General features: G+C 34.7%; 1 protein-coding gene across 2 annotated transcripts in view; it reads right to left on the bottom strand.

The window, feature by feature from the left end:
* LOC141448350 (uncharacterized) overlaps positions 1-19870 on the bottom strand; it is an 85885-nt gene extending 66015 nt beyond the window's left edge. Inside the window, exons 1-2 of one of the 2 annotated variants that reach the window (XM_074116685.1) lie at positions 19713-19870; positions 2179-2263 (exon numbers count right to left, since the gene is read on the bottom strand). The gene's annotated coding sequence lies outside the window, so the exon portion shown is untranslated. Of the gene's footprint in view, positions 1-2178; positions 2264-13365; positions 13387-19712 lie in introns of those variants that run through there. The other variant, XM_074116686.1, reaches the window with a different exon arrangement.
* Positions 19871-20090: the final 220 nt, after the last annotated feature.

Genomic DNA, 20090 nt, shown 5'->3' with positions numbered 1-20090 from the left:
TTTAGCGATGCAAAGCACGTCGTCGTATCAGACCAATCATGCCGCCACGCTTCACACAAACACATCTCACAGGAAACAAGGTTGAATTCCGAAGGAGCTCTTTTTTTAATATATATATGTATATTGTGGCATCAAAGCTTATATTTTTGAAGTGATTTTATAAATTTCCTTATTTTGCAAATGTAAATGAAAAAGACGAATAGAATTGCACACCAACACGTCCTAACTCTTGCAACCAACCATTCATAAACTTGGAAACCATAGACGCACGTGTATATATATAATGAATAAATAAATAAAAATAAACTCTATGAAATCTATTTATTTATTTTTTAAATAAATAAATAAATAGAATCACAGAACATGACCCCAGCGTGATGGCTCGCCGGAAAGTGAAAGTTGCCAACTCGACTCATAGAAAATTATAGCAATAAGTGAGGTGAATCTATAAATAATCTGTTTTACAACTAACAATTTAGAACATTCTAGATTTAGTTTTTTAAAAAAAATCTGTCACAAACACTAACACGACTTTCTCATACGAAAATAAATAATTCTCTTCAAACTACTATTAGATAGGCGCCACGATAGCCGAACGGTTATGATACTAGACCCGCAATGCTAAGATGTATTGTTGGTTAGTGGGCTCGATTCTAGGGGTCTAGCTCTTGGATTTTATTTATTGGTTAATAAAAGAAATTTACAGTAAAGTATGTTTGCTAGTCGCCTCCGTCCACGACCACTAATTGGTAGTTGGACGTAAAGCAAAGTTGTAGGCAAAATTGACAGGCCTAACAACACTAGTTTGGTCCAAATGAATGCCCAAAAAAGTTTCAGATAAAACACGAAATAGCCTTTCTTAAAAATTGTACTACCGGAATTTTGGGTTATACATTACATAACCGAATATTAAACATGTTACAAGTGATTATATTATTATTTATTGTAGTGTTACTATCGTAGGCCTGGACCTCTTTCAAGCGCGAGTACCATTACTTCCGGCTTTCTGCCGTCATCTTCTGACCTCTGCCTTCCGTAGATCGCTTTCTACTATACATTATTGTATATTATACATTCTATTTATAGAAGAGTTCCAAGCGAGGCGTTTGTCCATGAAGCGCATAAGGTCTGTACAAAGAACAGAACAGCTGTTGTCTGTACAAGAAAAGAGGATAAAACGGGCTCTACCGGAAGATTTAAACTCGATTTCTAAAAATATTTTCACAACCAAAACAAGCAGAAGAGCAAACAATCGATTCAGTAAGTTGATACTACCAGAATCGAATTTATCCAAGATCTTGTTGACAACGTCCCAAGGCAATCGAAGTACTATAAAATTTTAAGTATATTCTACACAGTATTTTATACTTAACAAACCCGGAACTGATATCCGGACAATACCAGAGTTCTAAGAAAACGATTTCGTGACTGTTTTTTTTGTCGCAAAGCCTTGGTGAATCTAACTACTTAAGAGAAACTATATAAATCGATTTATCGATTCAATGCATAATCTGTAAAGAATTAATTTGTATATAACACAATTAAAATATGCAACTAGGGCAAAAGTGAAGGAAAAAACAAAATACATATATTGCAGAACAAATACTGCACAGGGAAAAGTAATTACTATGCGTTTTTTAATCCACTTTGTTTATTTGGCCGAGAATATAAATAAAGGGAAATGTTATTTTCATTTTCCCAGGTCGTTAGCCGGTCACTACCACTGTTTATTACCAGGTGATTGATTCGATAAAATCTGGACTGAAAAACTGCCAATTTACCATTTTCTCTCATAATTTCTGTAAAAGTCGTAACAAATTTTCCTGAAAAATTGAGTTTTCTTGAAAAATATATTGGAAAAATCGCAAAAAAAAAATACAGCAAATCTGATCATTAAGGAGGCATTTCTGGTAGATTGATTGATTCAGCTTCCGGCTCCCGCTCGTAGTATTGATTAAAAATGTCAACTATAAACTGTAGGCGATTTTCCTATTTTTGAGTGCTGCTGCCAATCGAACAAACCGGAAGTTTCTTTTAAAACAACAAAATGGAAAATCTGCGACGATTTCCCGGACTATATAAGCAACAGGAAAGGAAAACTTTAAACCAATTACAAAGTGAGAAAATGGCATTGTAACGGAAATCAGTAAAGAAAAAAAAAAAATGGTTAACACTCACCGTTTATGGCTGACTAAAAGCATCCGGTATAATCACAACAATGCTGTAGACATAATTTCCTTTTTGTCAGCACAAGGTTAATGAACTGTAATAAAAATAAAGAATTTAAAATTAATAAAAATTAAAAACACAATCACAAACTAAAAATAATATCGATTTTTTTTTTTTTTATCGATATATGTTAGGTATGTCTAACGATGTTTTGCGATCAGCTGGTGGCACAAAATGAATACAGGAGGCAGTGAAAACGATACCCATTTTGGAGTGGGGGGGGGCAACCTCACTTCCCACCCATCTCTACATATTTGGATCACCATAAAATTGCCAATAATAGTGATGTTAACATGCTGTATTTGTTGTAATATAATGTGACTGGTGTGGAAATTGCAGTTTTACCCACTTTTATCATCAAAACTTTTTTTACTTTTTTTTAACCACTTGTTGGGAAATCTCCACTCTATCAACAGGCAATAAAAAGGACACAGTCACGTTCGTAATTTCTTTAAAACTGTGAATTTTTACTAGATAATATTATAAATAACACACATAATGTAAAACACATTCCAGCTGTTGATAAGTATAAGTGCTGAAGATGCCCTAGACCCAAGGTCATAAACATTATGGCTGAAACTGGTAATAACCTTTCTTTCCCTTGAAACATTTGAAGCCTTCCAGTTCGGTTATTGGTCCTCAAAGAGTTCTTGGCCTAAACTAGAACAGTCGATGAATCAGAATAACTTTAACACGTACACCAAAAGGTTTGCAACGACTTATATTATTCAATTCTTTCTTGGTAAAATTATTCAGACCAATTAGACTCTTTTTTTTATACCTATTTCTCTTCCTCGGCCAAAGAACTAATTTTCATGTAACCATGTCAATGATATACAGAAGGACTCTTGGAAATTGCTAACACTGTACAAGAAGTCAAAAAAAAAAGCCAGCAGGAGGTCAATGGGCCTTGAATCACCGGTAGCGTGACCCAAGAATACTTGTACAAAGTTAAAGGTGGCCCCTTAATTCTTTCAGTGGCCCAGAAAGTGTCGAACTATTGCCACTGGGCGGAAACGGCCTGCCCGAGAATTTTTTTTTTTTTTTTTAGGGAACAAAATTTGAAGATAAATGTTTTTTTTGAAATGATTATTTGAATCTTGAATATTGTAGGTAAATTTAAATGTTTGGTATTTGTGTGGCAACCCTGTTGAGGGTGTATGAGAAGGGATGACCGTTTTGGGGTGGCAAGAGGGTTGGAGGTAGTAAGTGACATTCTTCACTTTATGTTATGCTTTACGTTAGCGTTATTTATTATGTATTAAGTGAATAAACTAAACTTATGTTAGATTTGTGTTTAATTCAACCCTGAAGTATTCAACGTATATAATTTCTGTTTTGTTTGTGTTTTTTTTACTTCCTCTTACTCTAATAAGAGAATGTATTGTAATCGTTCATAGAGCAATCACCAGATACCCGTTTTGAGATCTCGAAAAGTACGGAATCGTTGTTTAAAGAAATTGATCCAACGGAACATCAAAGGAAGTTCAAATCTGATATTTCGCTAACAGAGGAAGTCGCAATAAGATTGAAGGCCTAAATCGCTCAACAGGAAATGTCTAAATCAGCTTTTTCAGTTTCTAAATATTTTATCAAAATAAGCTCCTACGGTTTTATAATATCCTTCAAATCAAACATTCTTCTAGGGAAATACTATCAGGAGCAATGTTTGGAGAGGGGGTGGTACAGAGAAAATACTGCCTTACCACTGGTACAATATTAAAATAAATAAAATTTGGACTGAATTTGAAAATTTGAATGACAATAGCAGGGCAGAAGTGCCAGTTTTTCCAAATAGACTTTTCAGCACGTCACAATTTTCTCGTAAAAAAAACCACCTTCATTTTCTTAGTGTCCTGATTTTATAAAGGTAAAATCCTCAGTGTGTAGCACTGAGAAGAGTAATCCTGGGAAAATGGGCGGATAGACTCCCTCCCTTCTACTTCCAGAGAAATTCTTCATTCCTGAATCTGGGATAAGCTTTTTGGCCTTCCTCTTTTGGGAATCAGTTGATGTCTCTTATAAGACATGCAATACTTTTGCTAATAAAAACTGTCCAGATGTTAGGTATTATTTGCCATCCACGGAATTGCTTTAACATCGCAACATGTCGGGAGTATAGACCGACGGTGCTTCCTTAAGGAGCCCCTATATTTGGGAAATCCCAAATTAATTACTAGATTTAAAAAAAAACACTTCCACCATTTTGTTCAGCAATTACTTCAAAGTAATACAAGGTTAATTCGTAACTATTAAACTGAGTCTGAAGGTTACTTATGTAATGATGCAAAAAAAATAAATATCTATATCGATTATGAATATCGCAATACATTATATAATCATTGGTAACAAATTTATAAATAGGTATAAAATGAAATAATAGACAAAATTTCTGTAAAATGAAAATTTAACACACGTCAAGAATGCGAATCGTCGATTAGTTAACACGTATACGTTTCTTAAAATATAAAAATTGACCCTTTCTTCACGCAAAACTGTCGTAAATTGTAAATTAGGGCAGAAAACGCAATTTTTTACAACGCACATCTATTTCGTTTGTAATACATTTATATATATATATATATATATATATTTGAAATTTACAGACTGACAGACAAGTAAATCAGCTGATTGCAGAGATTGTGAGGAGCCATCATCACCATGGTTACCTTTCTAAAAGTAACATTTAGTGACCTTCAATCAGGAGATCAGCGTCAAATGGATTAGGGATGGCCAGGAGGATAAGACTTAGTAGTGGGGATGATGTTAGATTCTTGCTGAATACCACGTCCAAGATCATTATGGCAATTAGAGACGTACCTGACTTGCAGCTTAACTTGCACTGCTTTTTTTTCTTTTGCAAGAGCTTTTGGAGAAAGTAATAACAGAATCGTTTTCACAATTTATACAGCTGGTAATTTCATTTAACAATACTGCTCCGTTATTAATTAACAGCACATAATAAAACGGAAGTAGTTACGTATGTACTGTTACTGTTCACAAGAACGGAAGAGTTACTTAGGTAAATAATACTGGTTTAATTGGAAGATGTAGTTACAATGATAATATGCTACAAAAGCAGTTACAAGCTGAATTCGCTTTAGCGCGCAGTTTGTACGTCTGTAATATTATTTATTTATATATTTTTTTTTCGTTGAAGGAGTGTCATAATTTGTAAAATAAAAAAATATATGTGAGATCTGTAGACATAATTCTGAATTTTCCAGATCCAAATCTGACAGCTACATGTAGATGATGATTACGGTGGATATAGAGTGGTGACAGAGTGAGCGATTATTGAGCAATATCACGCACGTGTGGCACCAATTGGGCATGCTTTAAATTACCTATGACTTCTCATTTACCAACTATTGGTATACACCTAGAATGTGAACAGGGGGGGGCTTTCAGGTCAAAAAAAGGAGTATTTATTGCAGATCTGCAAGAGTTCAGCAGAAAACGGGGTGAAAACGCCTCAGCAAGTTTTTGCTGCAGTCTTTATAAATTATTGATGCCCAGAAAAACGACATATCATTGATGGACTTTTTGATTCCAAACTACGAGGGTTGGCTGAAAAGTAATGCACACTTGTTTGCAGAGCGCGAACGAAGAGTGCGTTCAAAAAGTGCGCGAAGTGGCATTTGGAAGTCACATTTCCCCTTATTACGTATAAGCTCGCTGGGTTCAGCCAGTGTATTTTTAGACGCCGAAGTATGGACACGTGTACTTCGACTTTCTTTTGAATATTGTGACAGGGGACGAATCACGGGTTCATCATTACGATACCCAGAAGAGAATATCGACATGCGTCTTCTTCACCTCGGCCGAAAAAGTTCAAAACACAATCGGCCGCAAAAAACAAAACATTCTTCTGTCTGTGTTTTGGGATGCTCACCAAGTTTATGTGACCGATTTTCTGGAACCAGGAGCAACGATAAAATTCTTCTCGGTACGTACAGGACGCTAAGAAACCTCCGACGTCGCGTTTGTCGTGTTAGTGGCCAGCTTGGCACCAATAATCTTGCAACATGACAACGCTCGTCCTCACACCTCGCGCGGCGAAACTGCAGAGGCTCTGGAAAAACTGAAGTTTGAACCAATTCCACACTCTCCTTATTCCCCCCGATTTTTATTTGTTTCCTCTACTCAAGAGAGACCTCAAGGGTAATTAGTACTCCTCAGACGATGAGTTGAAGGCAGCTGTCAATTTTTGGATTCAAGAAAAGTCAAAAGAATTCTTCAGTGATGGAATGAAAAAACTTGTATCACGTTAGGAGAAATGTACTAGCGATAATGGTGACTACATTGAAAAGTAATACATAATTGTGAAGCTTAAGAATTGCACTTTAATATACTTTCTGTCCCAACTTGATAACACTTTTCTTTCCCCCTCTTCTAGCATGTGTACATTACTTTTCAGCAGCCAACCCTCGTATATTGTTAAGATTTGATGGTGAAATTTGGAACATTGAACTACCCAGTGAGTTTTCACAACATGCACGCAAGGAAAACCCAAGATCGTTCAACCTGAAAAACTGTTATCAAGTGGCTTTGAACTTGAGATATATTTATATTCACCGAAGAACGATATTATGGCCAACACTAGTTATTACCATATAGATAACCATATTTAGTAAAAACTAAAAGAGGTGAACTATCTCCACAGTTTATACTTCCTTCCGGTTTGATAAAACTAGTTATCAAGTGCAGGAAATTGTCGTCAGAATGCACTCTTATAAAACTATCTTCTGCCCAATTACGTTTTCAATACTTCAATAGTTTATCTTACAAGTTCAAGGTTACAATATTTTTACGCGAATACTGATATTAAGTCTTTAAAATGCTTTCAACTCATCATTTCGATCATTAACAGTAGAGGTTTGTCGTATAATTGCTGCGTAGCGTAATTATTCATTTGGGTAGCCTGAGACTCTCCGATAGAGAAGTTTTCTTTCGGGGTTAAATTTCTAATTTATAAAAATCATGAGAGAAAATTTTTATTATAACCTGAATAACCTTGAGGCAAGGTTATACCAGAACTCAACACAACTATTCCTAACTAGCATTCCACAATACAGAACAGTACTGTAGTGTGTCAGTCTGTGTTAGTGTAGATGTGAGAAACTGTACAATGGCAATCAAATGTCTGTGTGTTTGATCGTCCGTAAAATAAATAACAATAGGATGTTATTTATGGGACCCAGAGTATTGTTATTGCTTTTATGTTATTCGGACGAGTTAAGAGAGTTCTGCTAATAGAAAAATTACTCACGACCTCAAAACTGCGATTATTTACAGCTCCGATCCCACAAAAATGTTGATCAATTTGAGGACTAATAAAAAGTAATTGAATATCTCTTTAGAAAGTTGATATTCACTTCCGTCTAAAGTAAGTCCGGTAAAGAAGAAGGTACTGCGATCAAATTTTCGTCACCTGTGAGTAAAGAAAAATCGATTTAAGAAAAAAGGGTGTTTATGTGAAAAACTAATAGAGCCATTGTCGAGAAAACCTTTTTGAAATCACAATTTCCGGTTCTGGAGAACAAAAAACGGGCATTTCCGGTAAAAACCGGAACCCAGATTTATCGGACACGCAATACTTTCTCTTAGCTAGAAAGAGAAAATACATAAACAAAGATAAACGATGGTTTAGTGGCAGGAAACGTGGAAACCAGAGAATAAAAGAAGAAGCTGATTGGCTGGCATCCCCCCCACCACACTTCACATGAGAACGTGATCTTGAAAAAAGCGTGTCTAAGAAGCGCAGAGTATCTAAATCCTTCAAGAACTACCGCCGGCCAGATATGGACAAGATGGATGGATTGCAAGGCGAGCTCCAGCTGTCTTGTCTGGCGGTAGCCATGTTTGGCACGTAACCTACCCACACTCATCGCCAACGTTCTGTCCGGACAGAGATCTCTCCATTCTTTTTTTTTACAACTTTTGTTACACTATTTATGCAGTGTGTCCGGTGATACTGTGCCAAATTGGTGGAACCGAGTATCGCAAGAGACACTCAGATCTGAGACTGGCTTCCCCCCTCCTCACAGAACATGGACACTTTCATTTAATTGAGAGAGAGAAAAAGAAAGATATTGCCACTCAGGAAAATATATTTTCAAAAATTATCATCAGAAAAGCGTTCCAACAAATCACAGCCAACTGAGGCTGAGACGAACGGCGACTAAGTCCACGGCATGCACTATTTACGTCATGAATTGTCCTTAAACTTAAGAATTTTTACGGAAAAATCGTGATGTAAGAATTGGCTGAGAGTAATGGACAGAGTTCTATGGCCAGTCTGACGTCATTCACTGTTTGATATCTTACTGGAATGTGGACAACGGTTCTCAGAGATCCTGATGACGTGTCTTCTCCGGTAGCGTCTTCTATTCAAACCGGAAAACCGCAACATGTTCCTTTCTAAGCAAAGTAAAACAACTTCACACAAACTAAAAAACAAATCTGGCTGGACAACTAACTGTAACTCGTAGTAAATAAAAATGTTGCTTTTTCTCGCTGCAATGGATTATTAAAGATCGTTTCTAAGTTTCGAATCCAAGTATTCGCCAGAAAACTTTTTTTTCGTAAAAACACACTTAAAGTTTAAAAAATAACTTCGAAACTTTAGATGCATTACTATTATTTTTATTTAATTATCTAAGAAAATTCATTTCAGTTTACTAAAAATACATACTTTAATGAGAATCAGATGCCAATCTTCAATAATAAACAGAAAAAAATAGTTGAACACTGAATGACGGTGATTGGCTGGAAATTCCCAGATTATTTGATCTATCCACCGGGAATTACGTGGCTGTTTAAATTCTATTATATTATTTCAACAAATAGCAATTTTATTACACTATGATAAATACAATCAAGTAAATTTCTGTTCGCTAACAAAATAAGCACGTATAAACATGTCCTCCATAAAATTTTTGTTTCAAGTCAAACAACGTCGAAAACCGGAATTTCCGGAAATGGAATTCTAGAGAATTAGTAAAAGGTAAAAATGCAACTTTACAAGCAATCCGCTGGTTGTCTAAACTGAATAAATTAGTAAGAGGTTATAGTTAGCTAGGTTAGGCTACATTTAACCAAGTTGTCAATAACATATTTTCTTAATCTAACCCAATTCTCAACTCTCAACCTTCTCATGAAAAAAAAATTGCACAGAACAATGGGTGATAGGTTAAACTTGGTAAAATAATAGAAGTGTAGAAATTTTTTACTATTTAAGGGATAATGAAGAATATAATTACATTGTCAATTGAATACAACGACTTTAGATACCATTGTTTCGTACTTCCGCCAGAACAGTAAAAGTAAGGATTATTAGATTATAAACAATATCTGAACCTTCCGGTAACAAGGTATTTGCAGAAAGTTGTTTTATTATTATTAATGCAACATTCTCAATCTAATAATTGCAAACATTTTTTTTGCAACTTATAATGAATGAATATCATTCACATGATCTAGGTTGGTGAAAGTGCGAAGAAGAGCTGTCTCTACGTGTTTGAAAAGGAACTAGAGTTACCATTGAAATGGAAAGCGTTCGCAATGCTGCACAGGAAAACAGAAATCAAAATAACTATGGAGCTCTTATTTTAGGAGGTCATTTCATCAAAGTGAACTCACAAACGTTCATCATAGAAAGTGCTTTTTTTGAACAACAGTAAACAAGGTACTTCTACGCTTGTAGTAGTCCAAAGGTTTACTTCTGAAAGTATAATGTTGGTAGAGAGGTTATAGTCGTGTTTATATCGCTTTTTAAAACAATCTGGTTTGTACACTACAGCTAAATAATGGCCACCCTCTTCACAAAAATACCCTTTATCAATTTTTTATTGAAAAAAAAAAAATGGTTCTAAACGTTGTTAAGTACTCACAAAAATGAGGGGACCAATTTTAAAGTAAATCGTTTAAGAGGAAACAAAAGTGGCAGAATCACATTCAAGAAAGAGGTACTTTTCAAAGCTAAGTTACTGTCAAGTCCCGTGGGATTCACAAACTAAATACAAAGTTTGAGTTGCCTACAATTCTTTGTTTTAGCGTTGAAGTTTTCTCTTTTTTAAACTTAAAGGACATTCACATATATACTTTCGGGAACAACGTAAATTTATAAAAGCTGACAAAGAAGGACGTCCAGCATTGGTAAACTAGCAATAGAGCATGAAAGGTTTGATCTAATTTTAATGCAGTAGATGCAAAAACAAAGTTCAAAGCAAAATGATGGAACCGTTCCCTCAAAAGAAATTATGAACGAAATAGGCTAAACATGCAAAAAAAAAGTGTTCAAATAAAAGAATCTAACTACATACCTCATCTTCATAAAAAAAATATAAAGGTGAATAACAACTTAGAACAGAAACCGTCGTCTTCCAGTAGTACATTTACCTTTTTGCACGTATTAAAACGGTACGCCGCCAATTTCCCACAATACAAACAGGAAGTCTTGGTAATGATAGTGACATCACTTGTCTTATTACCGCTAGAATCAGTGTAAAGTCTCTTGCGGATTGTTTACAACTATAATGTGAAAAATATTTACACTAACACATTAAAAAGATGAATAATATTTTGTAAAACAGAAATTACACGTATTCTCTCTCTCTTCATAAACACTCCAGATAAACGTAATAAAATGCGAACGAGAATTTCCTTTACTAACAAAATATATGCCGAATGAAGTGTTAAGGAAAACATGTTTACATGTTATTGAAAACTTGGTTAAATGTAGCCTAACCTAGCTTACTATAACCTCTTACTAATTTATACAGTTTAGGCAACCAGCGAATTGCTTGTAAAGTTGTTTTTTAAACTTTTACTAGTACTTAATAACCTGCAAGAGTTTATACTGCGGTTACAGATTATTTCTAATTTTAAGTTAATATATTTTGAATTCCTCTGATCGCAAAATTTATTTATTAAATTTCATTTATCTTATTTTCACACTGTGTGCTCGAAGTTGTTCTACAAATTTTGTTGGTACCATTTCTCAAGATTCTATGCTTGATGAAGGGGTTCCTTTAATATTCCTTTTCAGTGTAATGAGCAGTCCCTCCTTAACTTATATGTAAATTATAATTATTACCTTATAAAAGATGTGTTTGTAAATTGTTGAATTTGAAGAAAATTTCTAGCAAAATTTTTTTAGATGAGGGCGGATGGTAAGGTTCCTCTCTCTAAAGTGCCATTTTGGTATAATGTACAGTTTTACAGCCTGGAGTTACTACTATATTTTTCCAAACAGCTGATTCAGAATTGAAGAAAGTCCGTGGAAGAGATTGGCTCAAACCAATTAGTTATTGCCAGCAAAATCACGAACACGATTAAAATTACTTTTTACCTATTTAATAGAGACACGGCTAGCGGTGATAATAGTTAGGCTGCCCGGGGTGAAAGTTAGACTAGAATATGGTGTAGACGTGAATACAGCAGCTCAAGAGTTGCAGGATGTTTCGCCATACGCAGATTGCTCCGCACAGATAACGCCGGCTAGAAATACAATGAAAAAAAAAATCTAGAGCTGAAATACTAGAAATAGCGGGCAAAATTATATTCACTAGAAGGCCTATATTTCACAAGATATCCCTGGTTACGTAATCATCTATTTGATGTTTACATAAAATTACTTAGTTTTACTCTCTACTGTTCTTCTTATGGAGAAGATTACGACCGTAACCATCCGCCGATTGTCTCTAATCTTCATAATACCTGAAGATAAAAAAAAATTTATAAGAGCTGAATTGGTACAGCTTTCTGTAGAAGGTTTAATGGTTTAATAGTTTTAGATATAATGTGCATTTATAGAATTTAGATAATGATAGTATAAGTTGAATATGTATCTATAATTCGGAGTGTTTGCACGAATTCTGTACATTACAACTAACCTTGACAATTATGCCAAGAGAAAGTCATATGTGTTCACACCAGCAGTTCAAAACTGCTGTTTTATAAAGACACAATATAGATCAGCTGATTTCTTATTTTCTAGCTGCTCTAAACGGAGGTTATTAGCAAGGTTACCATTGTCTTTTTTTTCTGCATGTATGTACGTGCATCAGTGAAAGTAACACGCACTTAGGAACTCACGAATTTTCATTCTGATTGAATGTTATTGTTTTATAATATTAATATTACTATTATTATCGAAATTATACTATCTTGCATATATTATGCAAGTTCTTCCGTCCTTTCTGTTTCTATAAAAACAAAGGCAACTGTTTATAATGCTACAAAAGCATTACAATGAAGTGGTTCTCCCATTGTACCGCGCTTATGTTAGATCTAATAGAAGTGATACAATTTTACTCATCAACACCTCGTGGACCAGGATGTTGAAGCAAAATCATCTGAAATTTTAAAAACGAAAAAAATTTAAAGAGAACAGTTATACGTTTTTCCTTTACAGAAATTTACTTACAAAATTTTCTTAAAACTGACGCAGACCTTATAGAAAGTAAAAAATTTCTAAGATTTTTCGTATTTGTGCTCGAGGGTAAATATTCAAACAAACCCAAGACACCTTTTACGATTTTTTGGACACAATGAATTTTAAATAAAAATGGTCCCTTCCGGTGGAAAATCCGTTTTAGAAAACTTACTGTAATAGAATGTAATAGTAACCTTTAAAATCAGTAATAGATAAACTAGATTTGGTTAGAGAATGCGGACATATTTGCTTTATGTATTTAGCTGTACACTGTAACGGTAGTCTGTTTGAAAAATGGGGCCAATAAAGATGGAAGGTAACTACGTAATAAACTGTTATACAATACCAAAATTAGCTTAGAACTATTTTTAGTAAGGGGCTAATTGGATTCACATTTAGCTTCCTTTTACAGCAATTCGCGTTATTAATTTTCTTGAAATCGTAATTTACGCCAAAAAAATAAAATTAATTTTAATATCATACGTGGGCGGCTAAAAATGTTACAACTTGTTAGTGTTTGTAAATTAGCAATGGGCATTTCCGGTCTGCCGATGTTATTTATCTCTCTACCAAACTAACACGCAAACTGCAGGGCAGCCAGTTCTTGTTGGGGTCTGATTTGTCCGGAAAAGCTGACCAAATTAAGACTCTACAGTTCCCTAATGTTTTCGTAAACTACTACATAAGACACATACCTTTTAAAGAGGAGGAGGGCCACTTCAAAAACTACTATTTGGTTTTGAACTCTAATAAAATATCTTTCTAAATTTTTCAATCCAAGCTTGGGATTAGTTGAGTGGATATCCAGTTCAGAGAGTGGGCACGCAATTCACACTTGGCTGCGCATTCCACAGCACGAGATGTACGAGAGCTTTTTTGCGGCGCTTTAATTTGCACTTTAACATAATATATAATATAATTCTAATAATCTGGTTAACATGTGATCGCAATTAACCTGATTTTTTGGTAAACCTTTATGATCTCCATGGCAATGTAACCTAAAAAGAGAAACCTGGCTTACATTTTGCGGACAGAGCCATTAATATTTATCTCACTTTCTCCAACTACAGATTGTATTGCGACTGCGCTGAATTAGGAAATAAATAGTTAATTATTTTAAACAAAATACATAACTAATAAGCGAATAAACACTGGATTCGATTCTTATTAATGAACGAATCTCAGATAGATTCTTGTGCGCCTGCGCAGTAATAATTTCTGAGGTTTTTAAAAAATTACTGCGCATGCTCAGTGTAATGTTTAAAATTCCTTTTAAAAAAGTCGCCTTGATAGGTAAATTTATATCCGAGTTTGGCCAATCAATGTATCACTTGAACCTTATTAGGAACAAATGCAAACAGGATGTAGTAGAGTTTCCTATTTTAGAGTAACTTTCCCGCCATATTTCCTTTAATTAGACACACTTCAATAAAAATGTTAATTTAGAATCACTTTTAATAATAAAATATTGAGACCAGCTTGGTCTCCAGAATGGCAGCGTTCCACTCGGCGAACATAGAAAACTGAATTACGAATCGTAACTTTCATTTCAATGATTAATTTTATTGAAATTACCAGAAAACATTAATATTAAGCACACTGCGCTGAAATAAATTTTGCAAAAAAAAAAACACTTTCGTCACTCACTTTCTCTTAATGCAGCTTCCGTTACTTGGTTTAGGACTTCCTTCAAACTTGGTATTTGTACTAAAAGGTCACAGCTATCTTCAACATATTATTTGGAGGAAACTCTGTCCAAAGTAAAAATTGAAAATTAAAAACTAAAAAAAAAAAAATCTCCAGGGAAGTATCTCTTCCGGTCAGCCATTTTTTTCTTCACATTCTTTGTTGAGTTTTACCGGAAGTATTCGTTGTAATGTTCTCTGGGAACAGAAAATGTGGTTTTGGTGGCAAATGATTTTTGTGCAAATGTCTGACTCATTAAAAATCGCAGAAATTAACAAAAAAAGAAAAGGAGATCTCTTTTAAATTTAATTTCAGATAAACGCATCTAATAAGAAAACCTTATAAGTGAGGTTATAACAGTAAATACAGTGTCTACCCATAATACACCATTGGAATTATTAATACATTTCCTTCTCCTTCTCTCTTTTATTGCAATACAATAACAAATAAAATGTACTCTTTATATAAAACAATATCATAAATTGTTACCATTTTTACGCACCATTAACCCCGTAATCGGAATAAAAAAAAAAGAGAAGAAAATATTGCATAATTTTCGACTTACGTAAGGAAATTTGTGTTTACAATCCATTTCCGTTATGACAGTAATGGTCTGGAAGGAAGAATTAGCCCCTCTGCCTCTTGTATCGACAATTTCCAGAATTAGATTAACTTACAAATTATCTAAAAAATTATACCCAACAGCGAAAACATGAAATTAACCTCTCCTCTAAAGTACTATTTCAAGATGTCAATTCGGAAGAAGGTTAGTACACCGGAGAGATGAGTCTAGATACAGAAGGCCGAGTGTTCTGACTGTCTAGAACCAGTGATTCACCAACCCACTGTGCCGCGTGGCACTTTTGCAACGCCGCGAAAGTTTTGAAGTGCGCCGCCAAATTTTAGAAAAGGCATACAATAAAAATTTGTATATTAAATTGTAGAAGACGATATGAGAGTAGCATTATCATTTATACGACCAAATATAAACTGTAATTATCAAAAAAACATCAAGCTCAAATTTCTCATTAAAAGTATTCTTAAGGTATTAACTTATAATTAATCCCTTACTAAACATATACTGTTGTTTTTGTAGTACAATATTTTACACAGTGTATTATGGGGATAAGTAAAATACTTTTAAACTTATCTTATTGTTAGTGTACCGCCCCAAATTTTGAAATTGTTAAAAGGGTGCCGCCGCGACAAAAAGGAAAAAAAGGTTGAGAATTACTGTTCTAAGACGGTCTCCTTTGAACCGGGTTTAGGGCATCACTTAATTTCAAACTTCAATAAAACAAACAATTATAAACTTCTTTTCAGGAAACACTGATTTCAGGAGGGGGAAGTGCCGAGAGTTGTGACGTCGTCGCACTTCCTCGATGAAACTACAACTCTTAAATAACAACAATCTGAATCATCGTTTGAACCAGAAATATAAGCTAATTTTTCTAGCGATATTATTTTTTATGAATCATTAAAGCATAGAAAGACTGATTATCTAGCGGAGAGGGCAGTTTCGGCCATCTTGCATTTCCTGGTGTGAACTCTGACCTCACTGAGCTACTTTTTCAGATCAGGGGGAGCTCTAAACCAATACTTCCGGCGAAAATTCGTAATTAAATATTTAAGCCGATCGCAGTACTTCCTCTTGCCCAGTGCAGTAAGAGAAAGTAATTTTTTTTTTCGAAATATTTATTAAGGGGGGGGGCGCGACTTTATAGGAGAATTATTTCCGGAGCGGATGTTTATCAATTGTTGTTAATGTTATTGTTGTTGTCTTATTGGTGCGCCTACTATCAACTCCAGAGGAATGAATTCGTTGTTTATTAACAATGTAACCTTGTCCACAATAAGAAAACAAACTACAAAAACAACTTTGCACCGCCTTCCATAATTTTATAATAAAGATTGACCCTATTACAAAATTATTCACAATACGTTCACCAGCGTTCTATTATTATTCTGCTTTTTGAAAGAGAACTATTACAATACTTGACCCAAAAAAAATGAAAAATAAAATTAACTTTAAAAAAATAATAAAAACACAAAATGAAAGTTTGTTTTATTAGTAATAAAGATGGAAATTATTACAAGCCATTCAAGGAGAGCTTTTATTGCAAGACTCGGTTATTGTTTTGTCTTCTAACTTGTTTTACCCAAAACAAATTATACCTGCTGTTGCTTCAATTTATATTTTAGTACGTAGTCCGAATGCAACTAAACTACTCTGGTGTTGTTTATTCAAACTAAACTATCTCTTAGTGCTCCTAAGTACAGGAATCGTGCAGAGGGTTAATTGTATTGTCTAACTAACTTATTCGATATTAATAAGAATCGATTGCTAGGCTATATTTTCAATTTTTTTTTTTTTTAATTGGTACTCCTGAGAGAAGGCGGAAATAGATTCCTTCTAGTAACAAGCGCAGGTCAAATTTCGTGTTTTAATATAATTCCTCCGGCGGAAGCACCTCTTTACTCGAGAATGTTCCACTTTTTCAAGATATTCTGAGGAAAATGGCGTCTAGGATTTTCTGTTGACTGCGCATGCAACATACGTAACAACTCTTATTCTTTTAATTTAATAATTAAAATAAAAAAGTTTCAAGGCTGAACTTGTGGTGGGGTCTCCACATAGAATCTTGGTACGTTAACATTTCAATATAGTTTTACAAACTATAAAATGCTATTAAAAATTAAATATGGCGCATTATTATGGAGAACTGTAAGAATTTTAGAAAATGGAATTATTTTGGTAAAAAATAAACATCGCAACACTTTTCCCCCGTTAAATTAGTCTAAATTTATTTCTTCCGGCGTTTTTTAGGGTTGTGCGATAATCCTAGAAGATTGGCTGGCAGACATAACGGGAAATCCCCACCCCTAACTAGCCGTTGATAGTGATCTCGGCAAGGTTGGCCGCCCTTACAGTTGCAGTGGCATAATCAGTGTAAATGAGAATGCGTTACACCTGTGCAGGTGATGCGAATGTAGAATTAAGTTTAGGCCGAACAAATATCTTCCGTCACGAAGTGTTGGTATTTATGCTGACTTCCTCTCTAAACTGTAAGAGGGCAGCATTGCGATTGTGCCACATTTTCCGGTTGAATTTTCACCGGAAGTAGCCATGTTGAGGTCCCCGGAAGCAGAGACAGAAAACTGTGCGCGAGTATTTCACAAATCATTTAAAGAACGAATACGCGCAGGAAGTTCAAGCTATGTATTCTAATATGGCCCCCACCAAAGGTCCAGAAGCAGTAACTTTGCGCTCCAAAATGCTTTAACCGGAAACTCTTCACTGATTAGAACTTCACCTTCTTTTTGTTTAGTTTCTCAAGACTGCAAATTTTATTTTTTGAAACACTTTTGCTGGAAATTCTATTTAAGGCTCTTTTTGGCAGAAGGATGGCGGGATCGTTGCTGTATTCGGCGTTATGACCGTCGAAAAGAAGACATTATGTGTGTGCCTAAAAAATGCGACTATAAAGAAAATTACAACGGCAGAAGTACCAAAATTCAATGATTGGATTTTCCAACTTTTTCGATTTCCTCAGCACTGTCACCGTCGATTTTCTCGTAATTTTCCTGACCACCACATACTCATACCATTCAGGGTAGTTCTGGGCAAGAGAGTGTGAAAGAATTTTCTACAAACCACTATTTTTCACACTCGAATAAATTTATAATCTAATATAATAGTATAACATAATCATTGTATAATCTAGAAGTCTAACAGTATTAAGTGATAGAATCAACTGAACAGGATCACCACTAACAATCATCTAATTTGTGAGTGCCAGCGTTGTAAAGGAATCTTCCTTATGCCCATTCAGGAACAGCAAGCCGAGCTCAGTCACCTTGAGCACAGTCATACAGATGATATCCAGGACTAAAACCAGACAAGACAACCTTGAAATCTAATCTCCTTCGATCTTCCATGCACAAGTTCGGACTTCTGCTGCAAGTACTTGCAAGCCCATCTCCAACAAATATAGGTAATGCTTTCATCGGCTTGTCTAATTAAATAGCAGCCAATGGATGCTGTTCGTTTCTTAACTTGCCAGCCTAGATGATGAAGATGATTCACGCTAGAGAACTGTTTCTAAAAGAAGTATTGGATTAAATCAGAACACAGCTGACAGATCCGGGTCGGAGAAAACAAACAAATCAAACATTTAATCCTCCTTAACAATAACAGGGCCTTACTTATTGCCAAATATCAGTTTAAAGGGGAAGCAAAGTTGACCACCTCTTCCGACAGTAAGAGCCCCTGAAGGGTAGAGAATTTTCCTGAACAAATATTTTAAATTATAAATCTACGTCAGCGCATTTTCAGTTAAAACTCCCATTTTCGCAAATTTAAACACGATAATGATCTTGGGACAATTTAAAGGTCACCCAACCAAATGGAAGGGGGGAAAGCTAAAAATCCTTCCGAAGCCCATATTGGGTCCTATAACAGTGAATGAGATTGTGGGAGGTATGTGTGTCAGTTGTATCATATACCGTACATACTCGAACATGTGACAGACAAGGTGATGACAAGATGGGGGCCGTTAACACTGAAATGGACTTTACAGAGAAGCTGCGATTCCTACCCTAGACGTGTCCTAAACTGAGGAAATAATAAGTTACAGCTGCAATGCCAGTAATTAACACATAAACACAATAACCAAGATCACTTTTTTTACTAATCATTTTTTTTTAAAAAAATCAGAGGACCCCTCCAATAACATAACATTGTAAACTCAACATCAAAACTTTCTCAAAATTTCAATGCTTCGTCCTAGGAGAAAATAGTTTTCTCTTCAAAACATTTTTGAAACAAATATTTAAGACCCAAAGTGAATCAAATTAAGAATCCCCATACCTAATAGGATAACCTAGTATGTATTAGAAAATGTTTTACTACTTGAGAAAAAGAAGAGCACTTTAAAGTATTGGAAACCTATCTCAAAAATCTTACAAACTGTAATTTCCCCTGAAGGATATCTGTGTTATGTAAACGTTGGAAAACATTTCGTGAAAATCACAGAAAAACACCTAAATAGGCAAATTTATCAAAAAAAACAAACTCAAAAGTATGTAAAATAAAATTATAATTTAATAAACACATACGTTAATTAAAATAAATAATTATTATATCACGTAAGAAATATAACAATGATCGAAGATGTGTCAGAAACTTTAATGTTACGGTGTAGTTAACCTTGTAACACAAACAAAACCTCACCGTGTCTTTTAACATTACCAGAAATTTTTCTACACCAAAAACATTCCTACCAATCTGTTTTGTGCACACAAAGTGATTTCTTAATTTTACAATTTAGAACAAAAAAATTAAATAATAACTCACCGAATATAAGCCGCAGTTGATGTATTTCCACACAATGAAATAATTTGTTAAAAGTTAATCCTCACAAGATAGAGGAAGATTTAGTAAAGAAAATTATTCGAAGTGACACTAATAATAAAATACACCCGGGGTTATGTTCACTCAGCAAGAACCTGTAGGAGAGACTGGTTTGGCTGTTGCCCACTTCTCCAGAGGTGGTTCAGACATTGTGACGTACTACACTGGTAGGGGCACATAACTGTCTCCCCACTACCTTGCACTTATACATGGTAACTTTTGTTATTAAATCTTGACAACAGGTAAGCAGTGTAGGATTCTGTTGAAGTTGCGATAATAGTTTTTTTTTTTTTTTATTAAAACTTTCTCTTGCTCCGATAA

This window comes from Rhodnius prolixus, unplaced genomic scaffold (genome assembly GCF_049639745.1).
Source record: "Rhodnius prolixus isolate KJV_2025 unplaced genomic scaffold, Rpr scaffold_19, whole genome shotgun sequence".
In the NCBI taxonomy this organism is placed as follows: Eukaryota; Metazoa; Arthropoda; class Insecta; order Hemiptera; family Reduviidae; genus Rhodnius; species Rhodnius prolixus.
The sequence above is the reverse complement of the archived record's forward strand: the minus strand, read 5'-3'. Positions and strand labels throughout refer to the sequence as shown.